Genomic DNA, 15558 nt, shown 5'->3' on the forward strand with positions numbered 1-15558 from the left:
TTCCTTGGTGGATTTACTGGTATGTTTAGGGTCATTGTCATGTTGCAAGGTCCACCTTCGGTTGAGCTTCAACTTCCCGACAGATGGCCTCACATTATCCTCAAGCACCCTCTGGTACAATGAAGAATTCATAGTGGATTCTATGATGGTGAGCTGCCGAGGCCCTGATGCAGCAAAGCTGCCCCAAACCATAATATTTCCACCACCATGCTTTACATTTGGTATCAGGTTCTTGTGGTCAAATGCTGTCTTTGGTTTTCGCCAAACATGTCTTCTGGAACTGTGGCCAAATACCTCGACCTTTGACTCATCTGTCCAGAGCACATGTTCCAGAAGTGCTGGTCTTTGCCTCGGTGTTCATTGGCAAACTTTAGTCTTGCCCTGATGTTCTTTCTGGACAGCAAAGGTTTCCTCCTGGCACACCTCCCATGTAGATCAAATTTGTGCAGCCTCTTTCTAATGGTAGACTCATGCACTTTGTGACATCAACAGTGGCAAGAGCTACCTGTAGGTCCCGTGATGACATTCTTGGGTTCTTCTTTCGATGTTCTGGGGTTCAGAGACTTTTTTCAGCATGTTGCAGTCTGCTCTCGGGCTGAACTTGCTGGGGTGGCCTGGCCTGAACAAGTTGGCAGTTGTTTGTAATCTTCTCCACTTTTAGATGATCTTCCGGACAGTCGAATGATTGATATCAAATTGTTTTGAGATCTTTTTAAATCCCTTCCCAGACTTGTAGGCATCTATAACCTTCTTTCTGAAGGCCTCAGAGAGCTATTTTGATCTAGGCACGGTGACACCGCACACTTCAACAACAAAGAGCAAACCAAACTAAATGTCTGAGGTTTAAATAAGACAGGTTCCTCCAAGATCCTCTCGAACGATGTTCTAATCATTTGCACCTGAGCTGGTGCACCTGATTCTAATTTTAGGTTTTTTTTTTTTTTTTTGTATACTGAATCGAGGCTCGTGAAAGAGCGAAATGTGATAAAGTGGTTGAAGTAGTGATAAATGTAAGGGGTGTACTTACTTTTTCCACATGTGTTTTTGCATTTATGTTCATTTAAATTATACAATGGACTACAAAATGTAAATGTTTCATGATATTTGTTCTATTATATCACCTTTATCTGTCAATATTGTTGAAATGAAGATCAAATAGCTGTATGTTGAAATATGTTGAAAAAGTCAAAACTTTACATGGGGTGTACTTACTTTTTCACGTGACTGTATAGGGGTGCCCCACATATAGAGGTTAAAATACATTTACTTCTTCATGGAGCTGTATGAATCAAATTGGCGTCCCTTCATATGAACTTTTTTACAGCGTGACCTGGTTCCTCCTAAGAATAGAAGGGTAGACCAGCATGCACACAATATTTTTTTTGATTGTTCCTTCCTTTCTATTGTTTGGAATTTTACACAAGCCATGGAATATCCTGTCTTTTCTATTGTGTGGCATTTTCCACAAACCATGGAATGTCCTCCTTTTCTATTATTGGGCATTTTCCACAAGCCATGGAATATCCCATCTTTTCTATTGTTTGGCATTTTCCACAAGCCATGGAATATCCCATCTTTTCTATTATTTGGCATTTTCCACAAGCCATGGAATATCCTGTCTTTTCTATTGTTTGGCATTTTCCACAAGCCATGGAATAGCCTCTCTTTTCTATTTTTGGCATTTTCCACAAGCCATGGAATATCCTGTCGTTTCTATTGTTTGGCATTTCCACAAGCCATGGAATGTCCCGTGTTTTATATTATTTGGCATTTTCCACAAGGCATGGAATATCCCATCTTTTCTATTATTTGGCATTTTCCACAAGCCATGGAATATCCCATCTTTTCTATTATTTGTCATTTTCCACAAGCCATGGAATATCCCATCTTTTCTATTATTTGGCATTTTCCACAAGCCATGGAATATCCCATCTTTTCTATTATTTGGCATTTTCCACAAGCCATGGAATATCCCATCTTTTCTATTATTTGGCATTTTCCACAAGCCATGGAATATCCCATCTTTTCTATTATTTGGCATTTTCCACAAGCCATGGAATATCCCATCTTTTCTATTATTTGGCATTTTCCACAAGCCATGGAATATCCCATCTTTTCTATTATTTGGCATTTTCCACAAGCCATGGAATATCCCATCTTTTCTATTATTTAGCATTTTCCACAAGTCATGGAATATCCCATCTTTTCTAATATTTGGCATTTTCCACAAGCCATGGAATATCCCATCTTTTCTATTATTTGGCATTTTCCACAAGCCATGGAATATCCCATCTTTTCTATTATTTGGCATTTTCCACAAGCCATGGAATATCCTATCTTTTCTATTGTGTGGCATTTTCCACAAGCCATGGAATATCCCATCTTTTATATTATTTGGCATTTTCCACAAGCCATGGAATATCCCATCTTTTCTATTATTCGGCATTTTCCACAAGCCATGGAATATCCCATCTTTTCTATTATTTGGCATTTTCCACAAGCCATGGAATATCCCATCTTTTCTATTATTTGGCATTTTCCACAAGCCATGGAATATCCCATCTTTTCTATTATTTGGCATTTTCCACAAGCCATGGAATATCCCGTCTTTTATATTATTTGGCATTTTCCACAAGCCATGGAATATCCCATCTTTTCTATTATTTGGCATTTTCCACAAGCCATGGAATATCCCATCTTTTCTATTATTTGGCATTTTCCACAAGCCATAGAATATCCCGTCTTATATATTATTTGACATTTTCCACAAGCCATGGAATATCCTGTCTTTTCTATTGTGTGGCATTTTCCACAAACCATGGAATGTCCTCCTTTTCTATTATTGGGCATTTTCCACAAGCCATGGAATATCCCGTCTTTTCAATTGTTTGGCATTTTCCACAAGCCATGGAATATCCCATCTTTTCTATTATTTGGCATTTTCCACAAGCCATGGAATATCCTGTCTTTTCTATTGTTTGGCATTTTCTACAAGCCATGGAATAGCCTCTCTTTTCTATTTTTGGCATTTTCCACAAGCCATGGAATACCCTGTCGTTTCTATTGTTTGGCATTTCCACAAGCCATGGAATGTCCCGTGTTTTATATTATTTGGCATTTTCCACAAGGCATGGAATATCCCATATTTTCTATTATTTGGCATTTTCCACAAGCCATGGAATATCCCATCTTTTCTATTATTTGTCATTTTCCACAAGCCATGGAATATCCCATCTTTTCTATTATTTGGCATATTCCACAAGCCATGGAATATCCCATCTTTTCTATTATTTGGCATTTTCCACAAGCCATGGAATATCCCATCTTTTCTATTATTTGGCATTTTCCACAAGCCATGGAATATCCCATCTTTTCTATTATTTGGCATTTTCCACAAGCCATGGAATATCCCATCTTTTCTATTATTTGGCATTTTCCACAAGCCATGGAATATCCCATCTTTTCTATTATTTGGCATTTTCCACAAGCCATGGAATATCCCATCTTTTCTATTATTTGGCATTTTCCACAAGCCATGGAATATCCCATCTTTTCTATTATTTGGCATTTTCCACAAGCCATGGAATATCCCATCTTTTCTATTATTTGGCATTTTCCACAAGCCATGGAAAATCCCATCTTTTCTATTATTTGGCATTTTACACAAGCCATGGAATATGCCATCTTTTCTATTATTTGGCATTTTACACAAGCCATGGAAAATCCCATCTTTTCTATTATTTGGCATTTTACACAAGCCATGGAATATCCCATCTTTTCTATTATTTGGCATTTTACACAAGCCATGGAAAATCCCATCTTTTCTATTATTTGGCATTTTACACAAGCCATGGAATATCCCATCTTTTCTATTATTTGTCATTTTCCACAAGCCATGGAATATCCCATCTTTTCTATTATTTGGCATTTTCCACAAGCCATGGAATATCCCATCTTTTCTATTATTTGGCATTTTCCACAAGCCATGGAATATCCCATCTTTTCTATTATTTGGCATTTTCCACAAGCCATGGAATATCCCATCTTTTATATTATTTGGCATTTTCCACAAGCCATGGAATATCCTATCTTTTCTATTGTGTGGCATTTTCCACAAGCCATGGAATATCCTGTCTTTTCTATTATTTGGCATTTTACACAAGCCATGGAAAATCCCATCTTTTCTATTATTTGGCATTTTACACAAGCCATGGAATATCCCATCTTTTCTATTATTTGGCATTTTACACAAGCCATGGAAAATCCCATCTTTTCTATTATTTGGCATTTTACACAAGCCATGGAATATCCCATCTTTTCTATTATTTGGCATTTTCCACAAGCCATGGAATATCCCATCTTTTCTATTATTTGGCATTTTCCACAAGCCATGGAATATCCCATCTTTTCTATTATTTGGCATTTTCCACAAGCCATGGAATATCCCATCTTTTCTATTATTTGGCATTTTCCACAAGCCATGGAATATCCTATCTTTTCTATTATTTGGCATTTTACACAAGCCATGGAATATCCCATCTTTTATATTATTTGGCATTTTCCACAAGCCATGGATTATCCCATCTTTTCTATTATTCGGCATTTTCCACAAGCCATGGAATATCCCATCTTTTCTATTATTTGGCATTTTCCACAAGCCATGGAACATCCCATCTTTTATATTATTTGGCATTTTCCACAAGCCATGGAATATCCCATCTTTTCTATTATTTGGCATTTTCCACAAGCCATGGAATATCCCGTCTTTTATATTATTTGGCATTTTCCACAAGCCATGGAATATCCCATCTTTTCTATTATTTGGCATTTTCCACAAGCCATGGAAATATCCCATCTTTTCTATTATTGGGCATTTTCCACAAGCCATGGAATATCCCATCTTTTCTATTATTTGGCATTTTCCACACAGCCATGGAATATCCTGTCTTTCCTATTATTTGGCATTTTCCACACAGCCATGGAATATCCCATCTTTTCTATTATTGGGCATTTTCCACAAGCCATGGAATATCCCATCTTTTCTATTATTTGGCATTTTCCACAAGCCATGGAATATCCCATCTTTTCTATTATCTGTCATTTTCCACAAGCCATGGAATATCCCATCTTTTATATTATTTGGCATTTTCCACAAGCCATGGAATATCCCATCTTTTCTATTATTTGGCATTTTCCACAAGCCATGGAATATCCCATCTTTTCTATTATTTGGCATTTTCCACAAGCCATGGAATGTCCCATCTTTTCTATTATTTGGCATTTTCCACAAGCCATGGAATATCCCATCTTTTCTATTGTGTGGCATTTCCCACAAGCTATGGAATATCGCGTCTTTTCAATTATTTGGCATTTTCCACAAGCCATGGAATATCCCGTCTTTTCTATTATTGAGCATTTTCCACAAGCCATGGATTATCCTGTCTTTTCTATTATTGGGCATTTTCCACGAGCCATGGAATATCCCATCTTTTCTATTATTTGGCATTTTCCACAAGCCATGGAATATCCCATCTTTTCTATTATTGGGCATTTTCCACAAGCCATGGAATGTTCTGGCTTTTCTATTATTCGGCATTTTCCACAAGCCCTGGAATATCCCATCTTTTCTATTATTGGGCATTTTCCACAAGCCATGGAATATCCTGTCTTTTCTATTATTTGGAATTTTCCACAAGCCATGGAATGTCCCTTATTTTCTATTATTTGGCATTTTCCACAAGCCATGGAATGTCCCTTATTTTCTATTATATGGCATTTTCCACAAGCCATGGAATATCCTGTCTTTTCTATTGTTTGGCATTTTCCACAAGCCATGGCATATCCTGTCTTTTCTATTGTTTGGCATTTTCCATAAGCCATGGCATATCCTGTCTTTTCTATTGTTTGGCATTTTCCATAAGCCATGGCATATCCCATCTTTTCTATTGTTTGGCATTTTCCACAAGCCATGGCATATCCTGTCTTTTCTATTATTTGGCATTTTCCACAAGCCATGGAATATCCCATCTTTTCTATTGTTTGGCATTTTCCATAAGCCATGGCATATCCTGTCTTTTCTATTATTTGGCATTTTCCACAAGCCATGGAATATCCCATCTTTTCTATTATTTGGCATTTTCCACAAGCCATGGAATATCCCATCTTTTCTATTGTTTGGCATTTTCCACAAGCCATGGAATATCCCATCTTTTCTATTGTTTGGCATTTTCCATAAGCCATGGCATATCCCATCTTTTCTATTATTTGGCATTTTCCATAAGCCATGGCATATCCCATCTTTTCTATTGTTTGGCATTTTCCATAAGCCATGGCATATCCCATCTTTTCTATTATTTGGCATTTTCCATAAGCCATGGCATATCCCATCTTTTCTATTGTTTGGCATTTTCCACAAGCCATGGCATATCCTGTCTTTTCTATTATTTGGCATTTTCCACAAGCCATGGAATATCCCATCTTTTCTATTGTTTGGCATTTTCCATAAGCCATGGCATATCCTGTCTTTTCTATTATTTGGCATTTTCCACAAGCCATGGAATATCCCATCTTTTCTATTATTTGGCATTTTCCACAAGCCCTGGAATATCCCGTCTTTTCTATTGTTTGGCATTTTCCACAAGCCATGGAATATCCCATCTTTTCTATTGTTTGGCATTTTCCATAAGCCATGGCATATCCTGTCTTTTCTATTGCGTGGCATTTGCCACAAGCTATGGAATGTCCCTTATTTTCAATTGTTTGGCATTTTCCACAAGCCATGGGATATCCTGTCTTTTCTATTGTTTGGCATTTTCCACAAGCCATGGAATGTCCCTTATTTTCTATTATTTGGCATTTTCCATGTGCCATGGAATATCCCGTCTTTTTTGTATTGTTTGGCATTTTCCACAAGCCGTGGAATATCCTGTCTTTTCTATTATTTGGCATTTTCCACAAGCCATGGAATATCCAGTCTTTTCTATTGTTTGGCATTTTCCACAAGCCATGGAATATCCTGTCTTTTCTTTTGTGTGGCATTTTCCACAAGCCATGGAATATCCTGTCTTTTCTATTGTTTGGCATTTTCCACAAGCCATGGAATATCCCAACTTTTCTATTGTTTGGCATTTTCCACAAGCCATGGAATATCCCGTCTTTTCTATTATTTGGCATTTTCCACAAGCCATGGAATGTCCCTTCTTTTCCATTATTTTGGCATTTTCTACAAGCCATGGATTATCCCATCTTTTCTATTATTTGGCATTTTCCACAAGCCATGGAATATCCCGTCTTTTCTTTTGTTTGGCATTTTCCACAAGCCATGGAATATCCCATCTTTTCTATTATTTGGCATTTTCCACAAGCCATGGATTATCCCGTCTTTTCTTTTGTTCGGCATTTTTCACAAGCCATGGAATATCCCGTCTTTTCTATTATTGGGCATTTTCCACAAGCCATGGAATATCCCGTCTTTTCTATTATTTGGCATTTTCCACAAGCCATGGAATATCCCGTCTTTTCTATTGTTTGGCATTTTCCACAAGCCATGGAATATCCCGTCTTTTCTTTTGTGTGTCATTTTCCACAAGCCATGGAATATCCTGTCTTTTCTTTTGTGTGGCATTTTCCACAAGCCATGGAATATCCTGTCTTTTCTTTTGTGTGGCATTTTCCACAAGCCATGGAATATCCCGTCTTTTCTTTTGTGTGTCATTTTCCACAAGCCATGGAATATCCCGTCTTTTCTTTTGTGTGGCATTTTCCACAAGCCATGGAATATCCTGTCTTTTCTTTTGTGTGGCATTTTCCACAAGCCATGGAATATCCCATCTTTTCTAATGTTTGGCATTTTCCACAAGCCATGGAATATCCCATCTTTTCTCTTGTTTGGCATTTTCCACAAGCCATGGAATATCCCATCTTTTCTCTTGTTTGGCATTTTCCACAAGCCATGGAATATCCCATCTTTTCTCTTGTTTGGCATTTTCCACAAGCCATGGAATATCCCATCTTTTCTCTTGTTTGGCATTTTCCACAAGCCGTGGAATATCCTGTCTTTTCTATTATTTGGCATTGTCCACAAGCCATGGAATATCCCGTCTTTTCTGTTATTCGGCATTTTCCACAAGCCCTGGAATATCCCATCTTTTCTATTATTCGGCATTTTCCACAAGCCATGGAATATCCAGTCTTTTCTATTATTTGGCATTTTCCACAAGACATGGAATATCCCGTCTTTTCTATTATTGGGCATTTTCCACAAGCCATGGAATATCCCGTCTTTTCTATTATTTGGCATTTTCCACAAGCCATGGAATATCCCATCTTTTCTATTGTTTGGCATTTTCCACAAGCCATGGAATATCCCGTCTTTTCTATTGTTTGGCATTTTCCACAAGCCATGGAATATCCCGTCTTTTCTTTTGTGTGGCATTTTCCACAAGCCATGGAATATCCTGTCTTTTCTTTTGTGTGGCATTTTCCACAAGCCATGGAATATCCTGTCTTTTCTCTTGTTTGGCATTTTCCACAAGCCATGGAATATCCCATCTTTTCTCTTGTTTGGCATTTTCCACAAGCCGTGGAATATCCTGTCTTTTCTATTATTTGGCATTTTCCAAAGCCATGGAATATCCAGTCTTTTCTATTATTCGGCATTTTCCACAAGCCATGGAATATCCCGTCCTTTCTATTATTCCGCATTTTCCACAAGCCCTGGAATATCCCATCTTTTCTATTATTTGGCATTTTCCACAAGCCTTGGAATATCCAGTGTTTTCTATTATTTGACATTTTCCACAAGCCATGGAATATCCCTTATTTTCTATTATTTGGCATTTTCCACAAGACATTGAATATCCTGGCTTTTCTATTATTTGGAATTTTCCACAAGCCATGGAATATCCCATCTTTTCTATTATTTGGCATTTTCCACAAGCTATGGAATATCCCGTCTTTTCAAATATTTGGAATTTTCCACAAGCCATGGAATATCCCATCTTTTCTATTGTTTGGCATTTTCCACAAGCCATGGAATATCCCGTCTTTTCTATTGTTTGGCATTTTCCACAAGCCATGGAATATCCCGTCTTTTCTTTTGTGTGGCATTTTCCACAAGCCATGGAATATCCTGTCTTTTCTCTTGTTTGGCATTTTCCACAAGCCATGGAATATCCCATCTTTTCTCTTGTTTGGCATTTTCCACAAGCCGTGGAATATCCTGTCTTTTCTATTATTTGGCATTTTCCAAAGCCATGGAATATCCAGTCTTTTCTATTATTCGGCATTTTCCACAAGCCATGGAATATCCCGTCCTTTCTATTATTCGGCATTTTCCACAAGCCCTGGAATATCCCATCTTTTCTATTATTTGGCATTTTCCACAAGCCCTGGAATATCCAGTGTTTTCTATTATTTGACATTTTCCACAAGCCATGGAATATCCCTTATTTTCTATTATTTGGCATTTTCCACAAGACATTGAATATCCTGTCTTTTCTATTATTTGGAATTTTCCACAAGCCATGGAATATCCCATCTTTTCTATTATTTGGCATTTTCCACAAGCCATGGAATATCCCATCTTTTCTATTATTTGTCATTTTCCACAAGCCATGGAATATCCCATCTTTTCTATTATTTGGCATTTTCCACAAGCCATGGAATATCCCATCTTTTCTATTATTTGGCATTTTCCACAAGCCATGAAATATCCCATCTTTTCTATTATTTGGCATTTTCCACAAGCCATGGAATATCCCATCTTTTCTTTTGTGTGGCATTTTCCACAAGCCATGGAATATCCCATCTTTTCTATTCTTTGGCATTTTCCACAAGCCATGGAATATCCCGTCTTTTCTATTATTCGGCATTTTCCACAAGCCCTGGAATATCCCATCTTTTCTATTATTTGGCATTTCCCACAAGCCCTGGAATATCCAGTCTTTTCTATTATTTGGCATTTTCCACAAGCCATGGAATGTCCCTTATTTTCTATTATTTGTCATTTTCCACAAGACATTGAATATCCTGTCTTTTCTATTATTTGGCATTTTCCACAAGCCATGGAATATCCCATCTTTTCTATTATTTGGCATTTTCCACAAGCTATGGAATATCCCGTCTTTTCTATTATTTGGAATTTTCCACAAGCCATGGAATATCCCGTCTTTTCTATTATTCCGCATTTTCCACAAGCCATGGAATATCCCTTCTTTTCTATTATTCGGCATTTTCCACAAGCCATGGATTATCCTGTCTTTTCTATTATTCCACATTTTCCACAAGCCATGGAATATCCCGTCTTTTCTATTATTCGGCATTTTCCACAAGCCATGGAATATCCCGTCTTTTCTATTATTCCGCATTTTCCACAAGCCATGGAATATCCCGTCTTTTCTATTATTCGGCATTTTCCACAAGCCATGGATTATCCTGTCTTTTCTATTATTCCGCATTTTCCACAAGCCCTGGAATATCCCGTCTTTTATATTATTTGGCATTTTCCACAAGCCATGGAATATCCCATCTTTTCTATTATTTGGCATTTTCCACAAGCTATGGAATATCCCATCTTTCCTATTATTTGGAATTTTCCACAAGCCATAGAATATCCCATCTTTTCTATTATTTGGCATTTTCCACAAGCCATGGAATATCCCGTCTTTTCTATTATTTGGCATTTTCCACAAGCCATTGAATATCCTGTCTTTTCTATTATTTGGCATTTTACACAAGCCATGGAGTATCCCATCTTTTCTATTATTTGGCATTTTCCACAAGCCATGGAATATCCCATCTTTTCTGTTATTTGGCATTTTCCACAAGCCATGGAATATCCCATCTTTTCTATTATTCGGCATTTTCCACAAGCCATGGAATATCCCATCTTTTCTATTATTTGGCATTTTCCACAAGCCATGGAATATCCCATCTTTTCTATTATTTGGCATTTTCCACAAGCCATGGAATATCCCGTCTTTTCTATTATTCGGCATTTTCCACAAGCCATGGAATATCCCGTCTTTTCTATAATTCGGCATTTTCCACAAGCCGTGGATTATCCTGTCTTTTCTATTATTCCGCATTTTCCACAAGCCATGGAATATCCTGTCTTTTCTGTTATTCCGCATTTTCCACAAGCCATGGATTATCCTGTCTTTTCTATTATTCTGCATTTTCCACAAGCTATGGATTTTTTTTTTTTGTTGTATACAAGATCGAGGCTCGTGAAAGAGCGAACATTAATCACACAGGAAGACAAACCGACACATAAAACATATAACATCGGGAGCGGTAGACAAGATGGGGAGAGAGGGGGAAGGACACAAACACAACATTTCAGAGCAGGGACAAAGAGACATGGAGACATTAAGAGATCTGTGGGAGGGAGAGGGCTTTGGGAGGGAGAGGGCTTTGAGAGGGAGAGGGCTTTGGGGGTGGGGGGGGGGGGGCATGGGAAGGGGTGGTGGGAGAGGTATAAAACATATGGACACTACCAGGACTTCCAGGAAAGAAGTTGGAATTTCAAACAAGGTGGATCTGGGGTGAATTAGTGGGGGTAGAAAAGATCAAGGTTTTGGATGGGGGAAGATAAGAGATGGTGGTGAACAGCTGTTTTTAAAGACCTGGAGGGAGGAGTGGGATTGAAGCGAGTGTGGGAGTTTGTTCCAGAGGCGGGAGAAAAGTGGAATGAAAGAGTGAAGGTGAGCAGAGAGCCGAGATTTCGGCAGTTTAACCATCAGAGTGTTGCTGGCAGATGTTGTGCGACCTGTCGGAATATTTGGGGGACAGAGAACAGAGAGAGCTGGAGGAGCAAGGCCGGAGAGGAGTCGGTAGAAGACAGAAAGACCACCTACCTGCCTGCGGTGAGTGAGTGAAAGTCCCTCAGAGATAGCTTCACCGCAGGAGATTCCAATGATTCTGAAAGCTTTGGTTTCAACAGCGTGAAGCCGAGCTAGGTGTGAGGCAGGAGCACCGGCCCATAGGGGAGAACAGTATCCAAATGAGCTGCGGATGAAAGCCTTGTATGTGGTGAGGAGCTCAGGTGTGCCTAGGAAGGACTTCGCACGATGGAGGATGCCCAGTCGGTGACTGGCTTTGGAGACCAGCTTGGAAATGTGGTTTTCCCAAGAAAGATCATGGCAGATAGTGAGACCCAAAAGCTTGAGCGACAGAACTTCTTGGAGAGGATTGTTGGGAAAGTAGATGGGAGGGTTGTCCAGTCGATCTTTTCGGAGAGACAGAGTAAGAGTGTGAGATTTGTCAGGATTGAAAGACATGTTCCACTTGTTTGACCAGTCTGTGATTTTGTCCAGGTCTTCAGAGAGTGAGGAGGCTGCAGACTGCCGATCTGAGGGAAGAGGAATGGAGCGACAGAGAGTGGAGTCATCAGCAAAGAGATAGAGAGGATTTTCCAGAGAGTCGGAAAGATCATTGATAAAGACCAGAAAAAGCACAGGGCCCAGAACACTGCCTTGGGGAACTACAGCCTGAACAGGAAGGGGAGATGAGAGAAATCCATTCAGGGCCACACGTTGACTACGATCAGAGAGGAAGTCCGCAAGCCATGCATGGAGATTTCCATGGATACCATAGGAGGAGAGTTTGGTGAGCAGAGCAGGGTGCCAGACGGTATCGAAGGCACGTGATATGTCAAGGGAGACAGCTCTGATTTCCTGTTTGGCATTGAGGACCTCCATCCATTGTTGAGACAGCAGAAGCAGCATGTCCAGAGTAGAGTGACCTGGTCTGAAACCAAATTGATGATCAGAGATCAAGCCATTGGAGAAGAGGAAAGATTTCATATCCGAAGCAATGATGGATTCCATGACTTTGCTGATAATTGGGAGCAGGCTGATTAGTCTGTAGTTGCAAGGATCTGTTTTTGCACCTTTTTTGTGTAAAGCGGTAATGTTTGCTGATTTCCAGGATGCTGGCAGATGACCTTGAGCAAAAGATAGGGTGAAAAGCACAGAGAGAGGGTGAGACAGAGCGGCAGAGCAGGATTTTAGGACCCGTGCGCTGATGCCGTCTGGTCCAGTTGCAGAATCAGTCGAGGTTAGAAAAAAACTCCTCCACCTTGTCAGGAGAGAAGGACACAGATTCCAGGAGCAGTTGGGTTCGACTGGGAAAGGTGGGAACAGAGAGAGATGGGTTTGGGACACAAGATTTTGAGGCAAACACAGAGTTGAGGCATTCGGCTTTGTCACGTGCAATGTCAACTGTGTAGCCATTTGAGGTAAGGGAGGGGATGGAGGGGGAACAAACACCAGAAACGGATTTGACAAGACGCCACCAGTATTTGGAGGAAGGAGACAGGTTTGAGGGTTCATTCTTGAGTGTGGAGAGATCGTGCTTCCTGGCACTCCTGAGGGTAAACAGCACACTTGTTCCGAGCTTGGTGGAAGGAACTGAGATTGCCTTCAGTTGGATTAGCCTTCCAAGAGGCAAAGGCAAGTTGTTTCACGGCAACTGCCTCACCACAAGATTCAGTGTACCATGGACAGGAGGAAGGGTAAGACAACTGAAGACGAGATGGGATAAATCTGTGCATGAGAGAGAGCAGTTTGCTTTGGAGGAATTCCCAGGAATAATTGATGTCAGAGGCAGTGGAGATGGGAGACCAATCCAGACGATTGATGGCTTTTTTTTTTTTTTTTTTTTTTTTTCTTGTATACTGAATCGAGGCTCGTGAAAGAGCTAACATTTACTTCACAAACAAATCGACCAGACAAACAAAATACACAAAAAGAGGGAGCGGAAGACAAGATGGGGAGAAAAGGGGAAGCACACAAACACAACATCCGAGAGCAGGGAGATGTGTGGAAGGGAGAGGGCCCGGGGGGAGGAGGCATGGGAAGGGGGGGGGGGGGGGGGAGGGAGAAGTATAAAGCACAAGGACACCAAGGACTTCCAGGACAGAAGTTGGTATTTCAAAAAGTGGAATTGGGGTGACCTGCTGAGGAAAAAGTGGAATTGGGCTGCTTGAAGACCTTCAAGCCTTGAAGACCTTGAAGAATATACCTTCTTTTCTATTATTCGGCATTTTCCACAAGCCATGGAATATCCCTTCTTTTCAAAAGTTTTTCAAATACCACACTATAAACTGGCAAATACCACATAAAGGGGCCTTTTCTATGCCCCTGGCATTTCCCAATATATATATATATATATATATATATATATATATATGTATATATATATATGTATATATATATATATATATATATATATATATATATATATATATATATATATATATATATATATATATATATATACATATATATATATATACATATATATATATATATATATATATATATATAAACCACCTTTAGAGGCCATTTTTCCCCGCAAGCGGGGGTTGGCCTTTTTCGGGAACTGTGGTTGTTGTTGTTTTTCGGTCCCCTTTTTGAAGCAATGTTTTACGGCCGGATGCCCTTCCTGACGCCAACCCTTTTTGCCGGTATATATATATAGATAGATATATATATATTTCATGCAAATATATAGTTTCATGCAAAGTATATATAGATAGATATATATATATATATACTGAAACGCAAAAGAAACTTACCACCTTTGAAACCTTTAAATATCAACAATAACACTGCGTGTAGTAAATGTGTGAACTTATTTGTGGACAATAGTGTCCTCATTGTCAGACAAAACGGTCACGGATGGTCACTTGAACCTTCAATGGTCACTTCATAGCACAGCTGTTGAACAGCCGTTTTGACTGTCAGTGATTAGCCAAGGGGTACGGGGTGATTTTAATGAGCTGCATGTGATGTCTTGATATTGGCTTTAAAAAGGCCAGTGCAAAATGGGCATTTTGACCGAAAAATTTGACCATTTTGACCAACTTCAAAAAGACCGAAAACGCAAAAGAAACTTACCACTTGTTTGAAATGTAATAAAATTGTAACAGTTCAAAATAAAACAAACCAACAATTGCTAATTGAAACATTGGCATTTTATTGATGACATGTCAAGTTTTTGACCAAGATACACCATCTCATCAGTTTGTTCTACAGTACAGAACAGCACAGGGTGCAATGTCAGTCCCCTTTCAATAGCGTGTGTGGCCACCATTGTTTTGGATACAGGCAGTGCATCGTCGGCGTATACTGCCTACCAGTCTTTGGATGGATTGCTGCTGGATTCTGTCCCACTCAGTCCTCAATGTCTGAAGCAGCTCTGCCCGTGTCCTGGCCCTGCCAACTACGCGTCTCCCAAGCTCATCCCACAGGTGCTCTATGGGATTCAGGTCAGGGTGTTGATGCGCAGGTCACTGCATGGTGTTGATGTTCTCGCCTTGGAGAAATGCAGTGGTAAAGCGAGCAGCATGGGGACGAGCGTTGTCATGCTGAAAGGTTCTCAGTTCTGGGTGGTCTAGCAGGAATGGCAGCAGATGAGGTCGCAGGATGTTATCCACATACCGCTGGGCATTAAGATTCCCATCCACAACCACCAGTGGCATCCTGTACCGGCCTGATATGGCGGCCCACACCAGCACTCTTGGGCCACCCAACCTGTTGGGTTGACGCACGC

The sequence above is a fragment of the Myxine glutinosa genome, chromosome 13, assembly GCF_964187855.1.
Source record: "Myxine glutinosa chromosome 13, kmMyxGlut1.1, whole genome shotgun sequence".
Taxonomy (NCBI): domain Eukaryota; kingdom Metazoa; phylum Chordata; class Myxini; order Myxiniformes; family Myxinidae; genus Myxine; species Myxine glutinosa.